Here is a 14,312-nt window from a genome sequence, read left to right on the forward strand (position 1 = left end):
AAGGACTTGGAAATCCCAAGACCCCTGGAATTCTTCAATTAATTGTCTGTGAAAGTGACATTACACCTATCCCTCTCTCTCCCCACTCTTATTCCAGTCAGCTTCAGCTAAATCCTCCCCAGGAATTCCCATTGAGGAGGGACTTTAGCACAGAAGCTTTTTCCTTGACTTTTCCCATTTCAAGGAACAACTCAGCAGTGCTCTGAGCTGACCAGCAACACTGAGAGTCACATTCTTGTCAGAGGCCAGGCTCAGTTTGAGGGCTGTCCAGGAATTTGCAGCTTTTTAAATTCAGAGTCGGTCCCTGATGTCAGAGCTGGAAGTGAAATTCTAAGAAACCAGGCCAGGTTTGAATATTTCAAACCTACAGAACATGATGGAAAAATCAAATCTTTGCTGAGAGCTGCTAAAAGCGGCAATGCCAAATGCAGGAGGGAATCAGCCCTGCAAAAAACACCTTCAAGACGCTCCAAGATTTTCTACATCAGTGATAGAACTTTATAAACCTGTGGAAAATTGTATCCTCTCTCCTCAGCCAGTCTGGGGAGATGTGGATCTGCCTGCAGTGAGTTTTGTTTGACTCCCACCTCAGGGTTTTTCCCCCTCTGGCTGACTCCTGGATGCCCTCAGGAGCGGGATGGGCATTCCCATGCCAAGCCATCAGCGTTGTCCCAGTGCTCTCAGACAAACCAGCTGGGCAGGACTCTGTGGATCCCAATAAAACAGTGAAGATTCCTCCTCCAAAGACATGGAGTGACTCCAAGGAGCTTTCTTTCCTCATTCTCCTGCTTCTCCCTGCCAAAGAGCATCTTCCCCACTGCTTTAATCTGCAAGATCCATCTTACTTTAACCCTATTGAAAAGGACTGATGTTTTGGGGTTGTGCTGGGCTATATTAAAATCCATATTTCAAACAATAAATGCTTTCCATTTATCCAGCCTAGTCTCTTTTCTATGGAGCCAAACTTTCAGGCAGTTAGCTCAACCTTTCAGGAATATGAAGCACCTTTTTCATCCTGTGCCAACACTGTAATGCCTCCAATAATTTATGTTTAATTTTTAATACAGTTATCTATCATGAGTAATTATGTGGGCTGCTCACAGTATTCCATTTTCTGTTATGTGGTTTTTTTCTGAAGATCGTGGACTGGTAGAGAAAAAAAAAGCCCCAGTGCTGCTGCTTTTCTGCTGAATTTCCTCTGAAAAAGAAATATTGAGGCAGCTTGAAGGTTCTGTGTGTCAGAGGCTGCGAGGTGCTTGAGATCTGCTGATATTTGTGTGAGAAATGGTGGTGATTTACACCCAGTAAAAGCTCTGGGCAGAATTCTCCACGTTCACTGGGATATTTTGGTGGGGTTTGTGTGCAGGGCTCAGGTTTTGGGGACAAAATTTACCATAGAGGCTGTTTCACACTGCAGTGGGAGCAGCTGGATTTGTTAATCTATATTTGGCAATAAATATTGATATAATTCCCAGCTCTGTCTGAGGCACCGGAAGCTGAAATCCTCTGGGCCATATAAAGTTTTCTGTCCAAATCCACCCTTGGAGATGTCTGTGTTCTTTCTCTCAGGCTCAGGAGCTCTCTGGATGAGCACTGCTCTTCTGGGAGGGGAAAAAACGGTTCTTTCCCTTTCTTCCTGGCCAGACCACAGCTTGTCCTGATGTGCTCCTGCTCTGGGAATTGGGGTTGGGATGTGGATGAGGCTGTGAACAGAGATCTACACCAAGGAGGCCTTTGGATACTTGTCAAGGCCATTTCCACCCTCTGTGCTGGTGGAGAAGCCTTGGGATGAGAGGAATCCTCAGAAACGGGGGTGGGCGATGCATTCAATTCCCACCAAAAAAAAAGTTAAAATAAATTTCTCCTCACAGCAGACATGCCCAAGTTTCTGGTTCTTCCACAAACACCCCAATGCAATTTATTTTACCATTCACACCAATTCTTCCCATTTGGGTGAAACCAAATGGTTTAATGAACCAAACTTCATTCCAGAACTTCCACAGACAGATGGGAAGGCCTTCAAGGAAAACATTTCCTGCTCGTGGTTGCTTTAGGCCTCATCCTCACAGAAGGTCTGGACCACACCTTCAAATGACAGAAACGTGGAAGGTAAAATTAATACTCAAAAATGCTGCACTTTGAGGGTTCCAGGCAGGTGTTGGTGTCTCCTCAAGTGAGGGCAGGAGCTTTTCTCCCAAGCTGTGGCACTTTGGTTACACTCAGAGCTGTCACTCCCTACCTGAACCCCCAGTGTCCCAGAATTTAGGTTGGACAAGACCCCTGAGATCTTTGAGGCCAACCTGCTTTGAGTCATTGCGTTGCTCCTTGGCCTTGAACATCACAAATTTAGTTTTTCCCCAATTCTTTGGCCCGATGGAAGCTATTCCCTGCCTTTATAAATGCTGCATCACAAGAACTCTGCAAACTACTCTGCTCTTAAAGGCCTGCAGCCTTGGCCTCATCCAAATCTGAGGTAAAACTCCCCTCAACATCAGCATCAGAATATTCCACCCAGCAAGCAACCCAGTTTATTTTGGTAGCAGTTCAAGATTTACTCATCATATCAATGTTTCACCACACAGACAGGTAGCCTTGAATAATAGAAGGTAAATCTGAGGCTGCAATTCAATCAAGGCCCTCTAGACTCAAACAGCTTAAGTAGTTTATGACCAGCAGCAGAACTGCCTTGATTGAATTACTGCTCAGGCATTCAGTTGCATAAATGTATTGTTATTTATAAGGTGTGCCAAAGCCTGGCTTTAAAGCTGACTGTGGCAGGCTGGGACTAATGGAGAAAAAGCAGCCTGGCATTCCAGTGCCCCTTAAGCCAGGGAAATGAATGATGGGCACTCTGCTCTTTGCTTGTGGAAAAATAATTCCTGTAGTGCTGTAGGGAATTCAATCCTTCAGGTTCATGGAAGGAAAGGAGGTTGTTAGAAACAGTGTCTGACCCCTGGACCAGAGTGTGGGGCCTGAGCAATTCCCATGATTGTTATGGACCCTGCCTAAAGGCTGGATGCACAGATTTGAAAACACTGTTAGGTTTAAAGAGAAAGAGATGAAACGGGGTGAAGATAGGGACTGTGGGCAAGAATGCTGTCACTGCCACAGGAGAATGATACTGGGGCAAAGGAGAACACAGGAAAAACATGGACCTATTGGAAAAAGTCCAGGGGAGGCCACAAAGTTGATGTGAGGGATGAAATCCTTCTGCTCTGGAGCCAGCCTGGGAGAGCTGGGGGTGTTCACCTGGAGAGGAAAAGGCTTCAGAGAGAGCTCAGAGCCCCTTGCAGGGCCTAAAGGGGGCTCCAGGAGAGCTGCAGAGGGACTGGGGACAAGGCATGGAGGGCCAGGAGCCAGGGAATGGCTTCCCAGTGCCAGAGGGCAGGGCTGGATGGGAGATTGGGCAGGAATTGTTCCCTGGCAGGGTGGGCAGGCCCTGGCACAGGGTGCCCAGAGCAGCTGGGGCTGCCCCTGGATCCCTGGCAGTGCCCAAGGCCAGGCTGGACACTGGGGCTTGGAGCAGCCTGGGACAGTGGGAGGTGTCCCTGACATAGCAGGGGTGGCACTGGGTGGGCTTTATGATCCCCTCCAACCCAGATAATTTTGGGATTCTATAAAGGAGTTTCCCAGAGGTCTCTCCTGTCCTTAGCACCCCTTTTTCTGGGAGGACACTGAGCCACAAGAACCAATCCCCATAAAATCACTTTCACTGACAGCTCTGCTCTCTTTCATCCTCCCAGAGGCCACAGAATTTTTCTGCTGGAGCTCTGGTTGTCTTTCCCAGCATCTTTCCAGGGCAGAGCCCAGGAATTCAAATTTCACTTTCGGAGCTGCTCAGCCCGGCTGCATCAGGGGGCTGTCCTGGCAAATTGGAGCTGACAGCTGGAAACTGCTCCCATAGATTTCCTATTGCTCCTTTTAACCAGCCTGGATTGAATTGCACCAAAAGGGCTGACAGCTTTCAAATCCCTGCAGTTATATCACATTAAGGGCTGCAAAAATCTGCCTGCTTCCACAAATTTCAAAGTCAATTGATATTTAAACCCGGGAGACACCCTAGAGCCCAGGGTAGAACCAGCACACGTGGGTGTGTTCCTTCTGCATCCAGGCCCAGCTGCACTTCCCAAGGACTGCCCCATACCAGCATTCCTGGAAGTTCTGTGCACAAGGGAAATTCTTTTCATATAGGAGAAATAACTACAGGCAGGAACTTTTCCCTCAGGAAGACTTCTGGCAGGACATGGCTTTGGGAAGCGCTGTGATATCTTATCTTGGCCTCATTAATGACAAGAATCACCTGTGTGTGGATGAACAATCCCATGGAAGGAGTAAGGAGTGAAGATTAAGCCTTGCATGTCAGGTAGATTAAAACATCAGTCCCTGAGCATCATTTTTAAAAACACAACTCCTGGAAGATTTTCCCTCTCACACATTTCCACCCCCTCAGCAAAAATACTGAGCCCAAAAAATAGTATTTCATAATCAACTGAGCACAGAAATGCTCATGCCAATGTGCTCGGTCACAAAAAAAATCTCTTTTTTCATAAAAATGAGGATACATTTCCCTGGTTAATTGTGGGGATGGACTGGAGGAGGATGAAAGGGAATATATGGCTCTGCTTCCTGACTTTTTGTATCAAATGTGTTGCTGGGACAATTGGGGTTGTTCAGCCTGGAGAGGAGAAGCTTTGGGGTGAGCTCAGTGTGGCCTTGCAGGGCCTGAAGGAGCTGCAGGAAAGCTGGGAGAGAGACAATTCCCAAGGCATGGAGGGCCAGGAGCCAGGGAATGGCTTCCCAGTGCCAGAGGGCAGGGCTGGATGGGAGATTGGGCAGGAATTGTTCCCTGGGAGGGTGGGCAGGGCCCTGGCACAGGGTGCCCAGAGCAGCTGGGGCTGCCCCTGGATCCCTGGCAGTGCCCAAGGCCAGGCTGGACATTGGGGCTTGGAGCAGCCTGGCACAGTGGGAGGGTGTCCCTGCCATGGCAGGGGGTGGGACGAGATGATCTTTATTAAGGTCCCTTCCATCCCAAACCTTCTGTGATTCCATGATTCTCTCACTCTTGTGCTTGTTACAGATTCAACACCTGTCACTTTTCAGGAGAGTATCAGCAGAAAATAATTCCTGTTGATGTCTCCGAGTCTCCTCCCTCCAGATCCAAGTGGATATAAATAACTTCCATCAAGGCCTGTAGATATTCCTCCCTCACATACGGGCTCGTGGACATGAGTCAAACTTCCTTTCTGAGGGGGAGTTTATCAAAAGTCAAAAACCCCTTAAATTAACACTCAAGAGAAAAAAAAATATTTTATTCTTCTTCTCTCCCTTCATCAATACAGGAGAAGGAGAATTATTCACATCATCACTGTCATGTTTTTAAGTCCCTTAAATAACCAAACCCCACACATATAAACCAGTTAATTTTGGGGTTGTGTGTTTATGGTTTCTTGGGTCCCTGGACTTGGGACCAGTCTGCTCCAAATCTTGGGAAGTGCATTGGGACATCCTTAGGTCACTCCAGCCACTTGTAGCAGTGGCAGCCTGACCTTGGCACCACTTGAAAGGCCAGCAAAGACTGGGAGAGCCACTTCCTCGACTTCCAAACTCTGTATCCTGACGGAGCAGAGGAAAATAAACAATTCCCAGAGCTGGCTGTGTCCTCAGCGTGCTGGAGAAGTGACATCATGGCTGATCCACACAAAACACACACATTGGGGACAGATTTAGTCTGGATTTGTGCTTTCAGCTCAGAAATCTATTTTTCAGTCAATACACAATGGTCTGCCTGTTTATTTGTTTTAAAAAATACTGGATTTGGGTAGGAATAATGTGGGATTCTACGAAGTGCAGATTCATACAATCCATGGAATGGGTTGGGTTGGAAAGGATCTTAAAGCCCATCCAGTGCCACCCCCTGCCATGGCAGGGGACACCTCCCACTGTCCCAGGCTGCTCCAAGCCCCAATGTCCAGCCTGGCCTTGGACACTGCCAGGGATCCAGGGGCAGCCCCAGCTGCTCTGGGCACCCTGTGCCAGGGCCTGCCCACCCTGCCAGGGAACAATTCCTGCCCAATCTCCCATCCAGCCCTGCCCTCTGGCACTGGGAAGCCATTCCCTGGCTCCTGGCCCTCCAGCCCTTGGGAATTGTCTCTCTCCAGCTTTCCTGCAGCTCCTTCAGGCCCTGCAAGGCCACACTGAGCTCAGCCCAAAGCTTCTCCTCTCCAGGCTGAAAATTTCATGGATTTTTCACAATCCTTCATGGATTTCATTTATTACCACAATCAAATATGTCTCTTAAATTCTCTTTCTGATTCTGCAATCTGAGTGCCCAGGTGTGGCCTTTAAGGTCACAATTGGTTCTTTGACGTTTTGTTAAGGACTAATGTTGCTTTTTTGGGGGTGTGATAATTTCTATTGTGTGGTTCAGTACCTGGAACAATGAAAAATCATCTTGGTTGATATTAATACTGATAAAAAAACTCAGGATGAGGATCAGCTGTGGCTTTCCCTGAGGTTGTTAAAATGGGAATATCTCAAAAGCAGTTTGGGAGGTTTTTTGGGAAGTCATTTGTGACTCAGAGACCTGCACTGGTTCCCCCTCACCCATGAGAGCCATCACTCTCTCCAGGCTAAAATCCCAGAGATTTAAGAGCATTTCCATTCCAAAGGCCAAAATTCCTTGGCATCCTCTCTTTACGTGCCCCACAAGACACTTGAAATCCCAGTGCCGGATTTTCTGCACCAACCATGTAAACATATTCACTATTTTTATCACCAGCAACTGCCACAAGGATTTAATCCTCAAGTTTCCAGGGAGGGAGGAAGTTCCATGCATGTTCCAGCTCTTCAGTCAATTCATGATGATCCAGCAGGTTTTGCACAAGTAAAACAAAGATACTGGAGGAAAAGTGATGAACAAAACTTCCAGACTCTAAACAAAGCTGGGGGAGGATCATTAAATCAATGTTGGTTTTAATTTTATTTTTCTTACCAAAGGGGAAAAAAAAAAAGGGTCATGAATTCTTATCAGGCTTCCTTAAAGGACAGCTTGGCATTGGCTCTGACTTCTTAGAATTAAAATTATATTGATTTTCCATTTTATTAAATAAATGTGCCTCCCTGAGCTCGCTTTAGGAAAAGAAAAATGTTTTCAGTGCAATTTTCTCTTCAGCAATTGCCTGGACTTTGCCTGTGGAATGCTCATCTCCATCCAAATTAAGGCACAAAGGGATTACCCAGCACAGCCCTAATTTCAAGCCATTGGTGGCACAGGACAAGCTTTACCCTCTCAGACAAATACATAACAAGCAAATTCTCTTGGTGCTTTGGTTTAAAACTCTCCATGAATGTTTACATTGCTTGGGAAAGAAACTGGAAGTTGTAGGAAAAAGGGATTTGAACACTACTGAATCCTTTGGGACCAAAACTGGCAATTCCTAAATGGGCCAAAGCCGGGAATTATTCCATCCATTAGAGCTTGGTGGGATCCCTGTAGCTTAGGAAGATGGGAAAGGCCATTCCTAAGAAAAAGTGTCCCTTGACCTCGGGGATGAAGGGACATTTTTGAAGGGAAAACATCAACCCTGGTTGCCTTTGACCCTTCAGATGGAGACCAAGAAGCTGCTGAGGTGACAGATCCCGGAGTCCTGTGGGAGATCCCTGATTTCCCTCCCTGGTCTTGGACTCAGTTTCCCTGGAAGAGTAAGGAAAGCTCCAGACAGGTCAATTTTTATGGAAGAAATCCTTCCCTGGCAGGGTTGGGCAGGCCCTGGCACAGGGTGCCCAGAGCAGCTGGGGCTGCCCCTGGATCCCTGGCAGTGCCCAAGGCCAGGCTGGACATTGGGGCTTGGAGCAGCCTGGGACAGTGGGAGGTGTCCCTGCCCATGGCAGGGGTGGGATGGGATGAGCTTTAAGATCTTTTCCAACCCAACCATTCCATGATCCTATAGGAGAAGAAAGTTCCAAAGGAGCTCTTAGTGCTTCCTCTACTATGTGTGATTAAAAAGGAATAATTTGGGAAGTATTATTTGCATAAGGGATTTTAGGACACCATTTAAGCCCCTGAGAGATGCCAAAACTCCCTTATGTTTTTGGAAAGCCTGTTAAGACTCCATCACATAATTTACAAAACACGAGCACTCAAGAGCTGGGAAATGAATAATTTAAGAGCTCGTTAATCTCACCCTCCCCACACAACAAACACAATTATCCATCGAAGCAGCTCTGGAGAAGTGAAGTTTTCATCACCACACAAGGCCCACCCTTCAAAACATTCCATCAGGAAACACCCAACAAAACCATGGAATAAAACTGTCCTGACATCCAGCAGTGACACAGGCAGGGCCACACGGCAGCCGAATTCCAGCCGAATTCCTCAACCTTGCATTCCATGTTCCCCTCTTTTATTGCACTTTGGAATGGCAGGGGAGGTGTTTTTCTGCTGGGAACTAATGTTTGAACCCAAAAGGTGTTTTTTTCTGTGCTGGCTGTGATGGGATTCGGAGATCATGGAAGGTCAGGAAGCGCTGCCGAAATCTCCCGTCAGATGGATTTAAGATGGATTTTGGTAGGAGTGAAATAATCCAGCAAAATCTAATTTTAACCACATTTCAGAAGGAAAGGTAATTCTGGGTTTGGAAGGAATAATAATGCCTTTCCACAACCATTTTTCTGCAGTGGAATTACACAAGGAAACACCTTCCCTCTGGCACTCCTACAGGAAATTCCAGGGAACCCAGCATTCCTTACCTTATGGCATTTCCATAGAAACACCTTTTCTTCCATGATTTTCTTTAGAAGAGGGAAAAAAGACCTTTTCATGAAAACCCTCAGGAATATCCTTCCCAGGATACTCCAAACCAAACACAGTTTTCTGGGCTTGTTTCTTTCATGGAGCAGTTGCAGAAAGCTTAAAAAAAACCACTTTTGGGATTATCTGGATTCCAGGGAATTGTGACATTCCTGGATGTGTATTTTTTCCACCAGGGCTTTTGGTTCACAAATAGATTTCAGGTGTCCAACACCTGTGTTCTTCTCCATTGATAAATGAAGATTTTTTTCCTGGTTTATATTCCCTTTTATTATATTCCCTTTCTTCCCAGACTTTCTACCCTAGATCCTACAAAGTAAAACACAAACTCCTGCTCTTCACTGACCAATTTGCATCCCAAATTATGGCAGTCCCCAAGACTTTCTCACTTCCTTTCTCTTTTTATTTCCAGAATTCCCTTTTAATTTTTTTTTGTTATTTTATTTTATTTTATTTTATGTCATTTTGTTTTATTTTATTTTATTTTACTTTATTTTATTTTACTCTATTTTATTTTATTTTACTTTATTTTATTTTATTTTGTTTTGTTTTATTTTATTTTATTTTATTTTACATTGTTTTATTTTATTTTACTTTATTTTATTTTGGTTTATTTTATTTTATTTTATTTTACTTTATTTTATTTTGTTTTATGTTACTTTATTTTATTTTACTTTATTTTACTTTATTTTATTTTATTTTACTTTATTTTATTTTGTTTTATTTTATTGTATTTTATTTTATTTTATTTATTTTATTTTATTTTATTTTATTTTATTTTATTTTATTTTATTTTATTTTATTTTATTTTATTTCCTCCAGCTGTTTCCCTTTCCCACTGACGTTCCACCTCTCGGAAATACCAGATTTTTCTCTTGTCTTCCCAATTTTCTCCCTCATTTCTAAAACCTTTACCAGGCAGAGCTGCTGATGCTCTACAGTTGTTGGTCCTTGACTGTTTCAAGGGATTTGATGGAAGCCAAGGATCACAAAATCTTGGAATTCACCATATTTGGCTTGCTTTCAGTTTAGCAGATCAGTTTGAAAACAACTGATTGACTGTCCCTTCCTGCCCAGTATTCCTGAAACTCTTCTCTTTCCATTGCTGTCCAAGATCTCTCATGGACTGGGAAGAGCAAGGGGTGCAGAGTGTTCCTCCTTCATGGTGGAGCAGCTGCAGCCTGGAGGGACATACCATGGAATCATGGAATTCCAGAATGGTTTGGATTGGAAGGGACCTTAAATCTCGTCCCATCCCGCCCCTGCCATGGCAGGGACACCTCCCACTGTGCCAGGCTGCTCCCAGCCCCAGTGTCCAGCCTGGCCTTGGGCACTGCCAGGGATCCAGGGGCAGCCCCAGCTGCTCTGGGCACCCTGTGCCAGGGCCTGCCCACCCTGCCAGGGAACAATTCCTGCCCAATCTCCCATCCAGCCCTGCCCTCTGGCACTGGGAAGCCATTCCCTGGCTCCTGGCCCTCCATGCCTTGGGAATTGTCTCTCTCCAGCTTTCCTGCAGCTCCTTCAGGCCCTGCAAGGCCACACTGAGCTCACCCCAAAGCTTCTCCTCTCCAGGCTGAACAATCCCAGCTCTCACCTGAGTGGGACACAAGGGGGTCAGAAGTGTCCAGGAGGATTTTCCTCCCCATCCAAACCAGTTTCAGCAGGACCAGAATTCCTCTGTGACTCCAAGCAAAGTCATTGCCTTGCAAAGCCCACCTGATGCTGTTCTGAGAGCCCAGATGGTGCAAGGCCCTGGAATGTCCCTGCTCCAAGGCCATCAGCAATTCCTGGAGCTCAGGTGACTCATTAATATCTTCCCTGACAAGTCAGATTGAAATGCACGCTGAAAAACGACTTTTTCCCCGTCGGAGCTCATTAGGTTTTATGCACAAAACAAAATCATTATTCAGAGATCTGGAACTCCTTTCCTAAAGTGGGCATCTATTGAATATCCCCAATGCAATTCTTCCTCCTAATATGGTAATTCGTTATCTGGATTTAATTATCTGCGAGGTGAAAGGTTGCTGGGCACTGTTGTTCTGCAGGAGCCCGATGGAAATTTTTAAGTACTTTCACTCTGTCTTTACAGATCAATCTTCCTGCTAATGACAACCAATACTTTCAGCTATGATTACAGAGCAGCTCCATCTTTTCATGAGCCGAGACTCTTTGGAATCATAAGTATTGATCTTTTTAATAGAAGTCAAGAAAAATGAAATTACCGGGGCTTCTTTTTGCAAAACTATGATAAATGGCAACTGGGAAAGTTACAGAAGAGTTTTTCCTTTTTTTCTCCCCCCTCTGCTGCGGATTATTTTAATCTCGAAAAATGATGGGCTTTTTAATAATGTTTGTCTTTCCATTATGCACATTTGCAGCAAAGCCAGAACTTATTTTTGCATGACTTTATATAACCACATTTAAGCAAAGCCACGCCAGAATTGCCTGCTCGTATATTTAGGTAACCATCAAACAGACTCTGGGCTAAAGGAGAAAGCTGATTTTAGATGCCAAGTGGTTGTATTTTCTTGGCATCTCCGAGTTTAATCCAATTTTTGAGCAGTGTTTTGAGCTGCCTACAATCAAATATTCATTTGTTTCTTACACAGAGCTCGCCCTTCATTGCTTGTAATATTGTGACAAGAGACTTCACCTCTCTGCGTTTTCTGTCTTCCCAGAAGTCTCATCCTGGCTTTCACTTCTCCCATTTTCAGTGGGAATTTATGGCTCTGCCTCTTGCTCTATGTTGCAAATCTGTAGTATTTGACCAGGGAATGCTCCTGTGGGACCCTGCCCCTGAGGCCTCGAGGACCAGCTCCTGTGCACCCCATTGAGAGCTTCGTTTTCCAGTTTGAATCCTCATTCTTGTGCCAACAGAATGGAAGGAAAAACACACATTGGATCCCACGGGAGCTATTCCTCCTGGATAAATTCCCTTTAAAAGGAGTGGGTGAGATAAATCTTGGTGACAGGAGAAAAGATGTGGATAAATCCCGTGCTGGGAGATATAAACTGGTGGCTCTTACTGGTATTAATGGGAACTGGGGGATGTCCTGCAGATATTTAAAATCAGAGCCAGAGGAAAACTCCTCATTTTAAAGGAGAGTTCCACGTTTTCTTATTGCCTGATTGATCCTCTGTGTTGTCAATCCATGGCCTTTCCAGGCTGATTTCCACCAGGCAATTTCCTTTTTTCCAAATCACACCCCCATAATTTTTTAACTTCCCCTTCACTTTTCATTACAGGAAGGCTCCAGCTCCCAGAGATTTGGGTTTATTGCTGTCCTTGAAACTCTCTGTATTTTTCTGTCACCTTAATTCCTGAACATTTTGTTAACCTCTGGCTTTTGCTGGTTTTAGATGTCTGGATTGAACACTTTCTGTGCTCATTGTCACCTTCATGACTAAAACTGCACTGACAGAACAACCTGATTTTTTTAAAAAGAAACTAAAATAAATATATTGCAATGTAGTTTTACATGCTCCTCCCCAACGTGGTTAATTGGCATCTTCATTAAATCATAAACAGAGAGATTTCCGAGGTGAAATCAGACACAATTTAGTATAAACCACTAAGAAATACATTAAAATTGGCTGTTTCAACTGAGCAGGAATGATTTCAAGACATACCGAAACATCCTTCATTATTTTTAATGAAAACACTAAAAATAATAAAATGCGGGGGGGGGGGGGGGGGGGGTGGTGTTTAAGTTGTGATACACAAAAATCAGGTTTAATTCCTGCTCCAGCTGTTCCACTTAAAATCATGGAATCCTGGAATGGTTTGGATTGGGAGGCACCTTCAAATTCAGGGAAATTTCCACCATGCCGGGTTGTCCCAAACCCCATCCAGCCTGAATATCCTTTTCTTTGAATATCCCATTCACAGGAATTATGCTAATTAAAATATTGATAAAAAGAATCAAACCCTCACTGATTTATATTTTATATTTATTATTTTATTATTTATTTTATATTTATATAGTTTTATATTATCTCATTTTCATGGACTAAACCTTTTAAAGGCAATCTTTTATATTCTATACGGACAGGGCTCTGGCTGTGCTGCAAATGGACCAAACCAGGGGATAAAATAATTTTGTGACATTCTGCACTCAGATGCTGAAAATCCAGGTATAAATGAAAAATCAGAGTTAAAAACATGGCAGTTATTTGATAATTTCTTCTTATTTAAAATAAAAATAGTGCAGGATGGTTCAGCATGGCTTAAAAACCAGTTGGAAGCGCCAGTTTTAAAGTGTCTTTCTTTGAGTTTATTTTACAGAATTTTGTGAGTTTTACTGTCTGGTTTTTGTGATTTAATGAAGATTCCAAATGGGGATGGAGAGTGCAAAACTGCACTGCAATAGATTTATTTCTAAATTTATATATATAATCTATAATTATATTTAATATATTTATATTTAATGTACTTTATGTATTTATATATTTATATATTTATATATGTATACATTTATATTTATATTTACATCTACATTTACATTTATTTATATTTATATTTATATTTATATTTACATTTACATTTATATTTATATTTATCTGGCAAAGCCAGGTTCTTGTGCCAGTCCAGTAGAAGCCATGAAAAACCATTTATTTGGGAAAATATCTTTGACCGACTCCAAGATGTCTTGGTTTGAACACTGGAAATTAATTTGGTGGCCGGTTGGCACCGAGAACTTGAAGTTGCCATCTCAAAGATGATTTGTGAAAACTGATTTTGGGATTTTTTTGCAGCAGATACCAGGTAATGTTTGAAACACAGGCCGAATTATTGGTCTTCCATCTCTTTACAGGAATTTTCAGCTCTGATTTTTAGATTAAACCCATTTTTAGCAAGCATGGGAAGGTTCAGGGACTAAAATTTATAAGAACATGGAATAAATAATCCAACCACTCAATTTAGTCCATCTCACATTTATTCTCATAAAAAAAAAAAAAAAAAAAAAAAAAGATGTTTATGTGAGTAGATTTTGAGGCAAAAAGGTCCAACTACCCCTGTGTTATTCCCTGGAGGATTCTCCTCATTTATTTGAATAATCCAAATAAGACCTGCCTGGGTACCTCCATCACTTCTACACCAAAAAAATTCCTTTGAATTTCGGAATTCTTTTATCTTTTCATATAAAACCTTCCTGGGATGAGCCTGAAAGAAAGATTTGTTGTAAAAATAGTGGTTTATATGTGGAATATTTGCAGGATGAAGCAGTTTTATTCCATTCTTCAGAGTTCTGCCTCTGGGCAAGATGAAAATTTGATGTACTGAGGCAGGAAAAAAACCTAAAATTAAATAGCATGAGAAAAGGTAGAGACAGACTTCAGCATTTTTTTCTCAACTCAATTATTATTATTATTATTTTTAAGGCAATATTTTAATTTTTATAATATTTTTATTGTACTTATATTAATAGAAATAAATAAAATAATAGAAATATTTTTATTACATTTTAAAATATTGATAAAGACTTCTATTATGGAGACTGAA

Source organism: Corvus hawaiiensis, chromosome 2, assembly GCF_020740725.1.
Source record: "Corvus hawaiiensis isolate bCorHaw1 chromosome 2, bCorHaw1.pri.cur, whole genome shotgun sequence".
Classification (NCBI taxonomy): Eukaryota; Metazoa; Chordata; class Aves; order Passeriformes; family Corvidae; genus Corvus; species Corvus hawaiiensis.